Source organism: Saccoglossus kowalevskii, chromosome 8 (assembly GCF_978046115.1).
Source record: "Saccoglossus kowalevskii chromosome 8, keSacKowa6.1, whole genome shotgun sequence".
NCBI classification, from domain to species: Eukaryota; Metazoa; Hemichordata; class Enteropneusta; family Harrimaniidae; genus Saccoglossus; species Saccoglossus kowalevskii.
This window is the reverse complement of record NC_140648.1, coordinates 22,703,639-22,710,678: the sequence shown is the minus strand read 5'-3', so window position 1 is coordinate 22,710,678 and position 7,040 is coordinate 22,703,639.

Below are 7,040 nucleotides of genomic sequence, written 5' to 3'. Positions count from 1 at the left end.
TCCCAGTCAATGCCTGTATGGTGCGTTTGTACGTCTATATCCTCCTGGTCTTATTTGTGAAGCAACATATATACACATACTGTTTGATGAATACAATAGACCATTTTTTGATCTTATTTGAAGCCTCATAAGCTAGTGTGCTCTATTGCTTACTACTGTGTTGCCGTTGTCTCTCCTATTAACCACAACACCTTATTTCTTAGATTCATCAGAACCCATCTGCCCCAATGGTGATGATTACTATACAAGTACGGGAACAGAATGTTAATTTCTGTACTCTACCACTGGATGCATCATTTGGTCTTACACAAGGGGATTGCCCGGCTGATTATTTTTGCCATCCTTTAGACCTCGGATACAGTACATGCTGCCCAGCAACTTGTAAGTCTTTCCTTTCAATACAAATCGGCTTCAATGATGTTTGTTAATGCGATCTTTCATCTCAACTCACATTGTTTACGGATACGAGATAATTGATAAGATCAATCAATAGTATGTGTATTTATATTTAGATTTATATCTGTAGCTGGAGATTGCGTTGTTAATGGAGTTCTAATTCCAAATGGCGGAGTAATATTGACCAATCAGATTGCCTTGATTTTATTACATACTATGGGGATACATTATAACACTGCTTTTTCTCCGCTGAACTGCCATGATATATGGGATAAATGCCGTTTTTATTTACTCGCATTACAGATTGTGTTACCCCACTAACGGATGATGTAGGTAATCTAGTCGAATGTACGCCAGACCAAAAGTGCCCCGAAAATCGTTTCACTTGTATCAATGGAGTATGCTGCAGCAATGGTATGATATACAATATATTTTTTATCTGATCGACGCGTATCTCTCGATTTCGCGACCAGTACGTAAAAGTCGAATGTTGAGCATGTTTTAGACTTGTGTGCATATAGTAATTTCGTTGTAACAGTGTATTGCACAATCATGTACTAGGTATATCACCTATCTTATTCTTCTCCTATCATGTGCCCATTGTTTAATATTTCGATATCGAAGTTCGGTATATTTATTAGGTTTGATATTGCCTCACATATATACTAAGCATAAACACACGCATCTCATTGTGATCCTTTTTATCAATATAGTGTGTTCCATGTGAGAATCCTTTGCTAAGTTCAAATGGATTCCCGTAGAATTGCGTGTATCAAAGATGTCCAACTGGGTATTCTTGTGTTGCGAATTCCGACAATTATGGAGTATGTTGTCCATGTTTTGTCAAAGAGAAGCTACTTACAATATACGGTCAGAAATAAACAGTTTGTCATCTAGGTTAAATGGTCAACAGCAAAATACGTGCTAGTAATAAAGTGAAGTGACTTCAAAAGACTGGATATTCTTTGCAAAATTCGTATATTGGGCTCCGGTTTTAGTTATAAACTAACGTTCGCTTCACGTTCATGTCCTACCACGGCAACAGCTGAAAACATGTCTGTTTTTTAGGAACGCGGATCGCCAATCGCCTACCGGCTTGTTCTACTTTCAGTCGTATTATATTAATTAATATTGATTGTTCGGTATCTAATTACACAGACAAATACCCATGATGCCTTGAGCCCGAATCTGGACCGTGTGACGATTATATTCCACGATGGTATCACGACTGTCGAGATGACACGCCCAAAGAATTTATTTATAGTGGGTGCAATGTAAATGATAATAATTTTCTGACTAGAGCAGATTGTGAGAAAGCATGTGGAGGTAAGGAATTATAATTACGTGCATATTTATAAATAAACAATGACACGACTGGGAAATTGACTATTGAGGGGGGGGGGGCATGTTAATATCACGGGGAAAAATCTTCTTCTCTGGGGTTCTCCAACCCGTGTCAAGTGAAATCTCGTCTTTGTCTCTATCTCTCGTCTGCTTGAGGTACGGGATCGGGAACGTCACTTAAACCTGACAGTCAAATAGACACACAACGAAATACGTTTCAACTCTCGTCTTTAGTCGGTCAGTCGAGTACTCTATAAGACACAGCGCCCTGGGGGAAAAGTCCCCAAGACTATCGCAAGGCTGACCCAAGACAAGCCCAAGACTGCCCCAAGACTGCGTCTCTCCTCGTGTACTCGCCAATACCAACTCAAAACTCTCTTTATTCACTTTCAAAACCTTAACCAATTACAAAGCAGTTAAAAGACTATAGGGCGTGGCCTTCACACATACAGCCAATCACACTAAGTACTGGACATGTCATATCTTTTGAATAATCGTTCACTATATTACTAACTGCGAATACCAACTTCCAGAAATAGTAGTCCGGATAGCGACGGTTATATCGTAATTAGTTCCAAATCACTGAGTGAGTTCCGTCCACGACTTCGCATGAGCCTAAACAGATATAACACAGGCATTCAATCGCAACCAGCTAAATAAGTCGGTCAACAGATACGCCCAAATAAATTCATGACATTACCACAGTCTGACTCACCACAGAGTATTATTTACATATATATAATTTACATCAATATTTTAGGTGACTGTTGTTTGCCTGTCAACCCTGGTGTACCGTGTGAATTTAAGCTGCTTCCCAGATGATATTTTGACTGTCAATAGAATGAGTGTATACAGTTTGCATATTCAGGTTGTGGAGGAAACAACAATAATTTTGTAACAAAAGAAGCTTGTAGACGACATTGCGGTGAGAATTTTACACATTTGCAACAGTTAATACATGTAAATATCTGAACACGTGTGTGTGTGTGATTATCCCCGTGATTATGGCATTATGGCATTATATATTTTTATGGCATTATATATTTTTCAAAAAAAAGTTAGTCCATGTGTGTGTCCCATGTGTGGGCGAGTCTTGCTGGCTTACTTGTGATCTTTGTGATGAACATGCATCCGTGACGCCTGGCTATCTGTGTTGCGTAGACGACGGTTGTGCGGCACCATCGTGTTTAGGAGAAGTATACACACCAGGTAATAAGCTTTAAATTAACGTACTGATCTAACATTTTAAGGAAATATCTGCCTTTTCTGTTTCGTACACAATCCTGTTTCAGTCACAGAGATATCGTTCAGAATAAATGTTTCACACAAAAAACACCTGCTTAGCTCGTTCAGTAGTTTACCTATACAGCTTGTCAATCTGCCTACCGTTGTTTCAAAATGTCCCATTTTTAAATAGAAAACATTTCGTGCTACCGTGAATGAAGACTGTGAAATCTGGTAATGAGTTGGTATTGTATTGTAACAGTAACATAGTTAATACCTCCTGTTTTATTAATTAAAAGATTGAGAGATTGGTAATATTTTTTGTTTTTAATTTCTGATAGCACGTGCAAGGATGGAAAATGGAATTGTATACCAAATCCGGCATGTGGTGAGTACCTATTATTTTGACAAAATCGTTCATATATATATATATGTACCATGCTGATTCATTTATTCACATTTTCGTTCGTTCTTTCATTCATTAATTCATTCACTGGTGTGTATGCTGAAATATATGAAAACGATTTTATTTACAGACGGAGCCTGCCCCTGTCCGCCCGACTTTGTAGGGGATATGTGCGTGGAATCGTGAGACGTTTGTGTTACAAATGACGAAATGAGCAAAAGTCGGCTTTGCTGTACTGATCCTCGTTGTCCACCTCCTGAATGTCTGTCTGGACAATATCTTGAAGGTATTTCATCATTTTTGAATTGTGAAGTTTTATTACACTTGGTGTATTTTTATCTTTATACATTTTGACAAAATGCTACATGAATTCTGTCGTATGGTCCGCCAAAACACTATCACATGAATGCTCAACTTCTTTATTTGTTCTAAGGTTACTGTGAAACGAATTGTACTTTCTACAGACAATTTGATGTTTATAAAGAAAACTGTGAAATATGGTAAGCCTGTGGCAGATTAAATACATCTACATTTAAATTACACCACTCCCATCAATACATTTAGATGCTCAACTCTTTAGGAGCAGTTAGCGGATTTGTCGGTTTTATTTATTTATTTACTCCAAGTTTCAATAAATGATTTCCATGGTCTAAGAATTAAAGCTGAATTGAGGTAATTTAGACATTCCTAAAGGCAACTGAGAATTCTACCAGAACATCGTATATATTACTTGTTTGCTTAGATATAAACGAATATGGTAGTGCATATACCGTGCCGTGTTTGTTTACGGGATTACCTGACGGTCAATATCGCTAGTGTGCTTTTTTTACTATTCCGACTATTGAAAACACCGTTTTTCATGCGAGTGACATAACATTTGCAGAAGACGTTTGTAACCTTGTAGGCTGAAACATTGCATCTCTGTTTTCTTTTATCTGCCTCTATATTCTAGCTACTACCAAAGTAACTACAAACCTGTTACCAAAAATCCGTTGTCGGTAATATGTGCTGCATATTATACCGTACCCGGCAAAAGAAAGGGAAAAAGGAGATAACCCATTATACCCGCATTCTTGGGTAATATCATTATTTGTGTATGATGGAGATTCAAATGTTCAAATGGTATTGCTCTTCAAACATTCAATATCACTAATATATGTGTTTTTGTGTGTTATTTTTAGCGTGTGTGTAAAAGGTGCTTGGGGCTGCCCACCGGGTCCTGATTTTGGTAGGTCAATTTTTTGAGAGTTTTAAATTGCGCATTAGTAAATGCACATAGATGTTAAAGAAAATTGTAATCAAACTAGTGAAAAGGTGCAAAATTGTTTATCGCTATTGAGACCATTGCTATGTGAATTCGTTATTAGATTCAATTGTGTTGAACAGCGCATCTAGAAACATAAATATTCAATATGTTGAGATACGTGTCATATGAACGATAACACGAAGAAACATGGCATGTTATCTCAACTGTGTGAGATATACGAATTGTGTTTTTGATAACAGGTCTGACACGCCTTAGATAGCGAGAAATTCATATTCCCCATTATTCTGTTTGTTTTACTATGAACATCTGTGTGGTCTGATAAAATTGAATTATTCCAATAATGAACAATTCGTTCATAGTAAAACAAACAGAATAATGGGGAATATGAATTTCTCGCTATCTAAGGCGTGTCAGACCTGTTATCAAAAACACAAATTCGTTCGAGCGTATTTATCCTGGTGACTTGATAATCCAATTTTATCAAATGTTATAATCAAATACTTAACCGCGTTTGAAAATGTATACTTTATATACTCAAAATGTCACTTTTTATTCTTAAATGTTACTAACAATATCATTCTTATATTACTCAGTTTTTAATCCATTCTTTTTTTATTACTTACTCAAACAAAACAAAAAAAAATGTATACTTTATACATACTCTATATTTCAATTACTGTTTTTTAATCTTTTTGATTATTTACTCAAACAAAAAAAAAAAAAAATACAAAACCCAAAAAAATTTATATTCCATGTTACTGATCTTTTACTCTTCTTTGTGTAATAAACTCCGTTAATTTTCAAAATGACGTGTATTTATTGGTGTGTGTGAGCGTCCTCTACGATACATTCTGAAAATCTTTCGTGACGTCCACACGCGTCCAATTAAAAATAAAATTCAAAAATCCAAGTAAAACATAATTAAAAAAATAATTCAATAAAAATAATGGTAATTCATGCGAATTATATTCACAGTGACCTCGACACGAAATCGTGTTTTATGTATGCAAATGTATTAACAATATTCATTGTGACGTCATTCTCATTCTAATTAACCCCTTTACGGCCATGGACGCTCATTTATGCTAATTTATGCACGAATTTCTATTGTGACGTCATCATTTATGCTAGCATATGCATTGTGACGTCATCCCACCTCAGATACACTATAGGGACGGCCGTGAGGGCGCTGTTCATCATCGCATCCAACTAAGAGCAGCGCCCTCATGGTCATACCTATAGTGTATGCTAAACTACTTATGTACCTTGACGACCGGATATAAACTAATGGAAACCAGCCAGACGAACATAAAATTCGTGACATAAACTTTTGTACTGACATATATTGCTTTAAATACAAATAATGTGTAATAAAAATACGCGTAAATGTGGAGTGTATACCAGTGCATTCAAAACAGTGAACTAAAACAGGTGTTTCCAATTCTTCTGCATGAGGCAGGCTTGTCCAATTAAAAAAATATGGTGTTGTTTACGTTTAAAACACCTATTTACAGTATCGCAATTTGCCATTAATAACGTCGTATATCTTATTTCAGTGCTTTGTTACAAACGATGTTGACATACGCCTACAGTACTGAATAGCATAATTTGGCAGTTTGCATTGGTGTGGATTTAAAGTAGAAACTATTAAGTTAGCATTCCCACTTTGCAAATATGTAACAGAACATTTTAAGATGAGTAATGAAAAATGAAATGCAGATTTTTTTTAATTCAATTTAATTTGTAAATATGAGGCACCCGTCGAGTTAGAAGGATTTGTTTGTTTTTGAGGCATATGAAAATTTGTGCTTACAACTGGTTTTTAATCCGTGTCGAAAACGTGCACAGAATGGTCGTTTTGTGCACGTTTTCGACACGGCTTATCAGCTACCTCAAGTGCCAAATCCATGAAATAAACAACCAATGTCAATAGAGTATCCTAGGTGTTAACAATGGATTAAGTACTGGCAAACCAACTTCTGCATAGGTATGTTTCTAAACGCTTGCTTTTTAGCTGATTTAGTCATCATTTTTGAACTCAGAAGCCCGCAAAACCTAATATTACATGTGAGAACGAAACAAATCCGTCTAGATTTCACGTTTTCCCGTAAAAGGGATGCTGGCTGTTCCCTCTCTGGACTCCCTCCCCGCGTATACTAGTACTGGTACTACCATGGATTAGTCCCTTCCATGGTACTACCAACTCTAACCATGTCCCCATTTGGTGACGCATGTCAAGCTATAAATGGGCATTAATACTCATTTCGCCCAATATTTCGCTTTTATAACATTTTATAACATATCACTTAATTTCCGACCGGAAAAACGACCATGTTTTTATCCCTTTTTTCCCACTAGCTTATTAAAAACACTGACCGCTTGTTCAAACACTGAACACTGGCA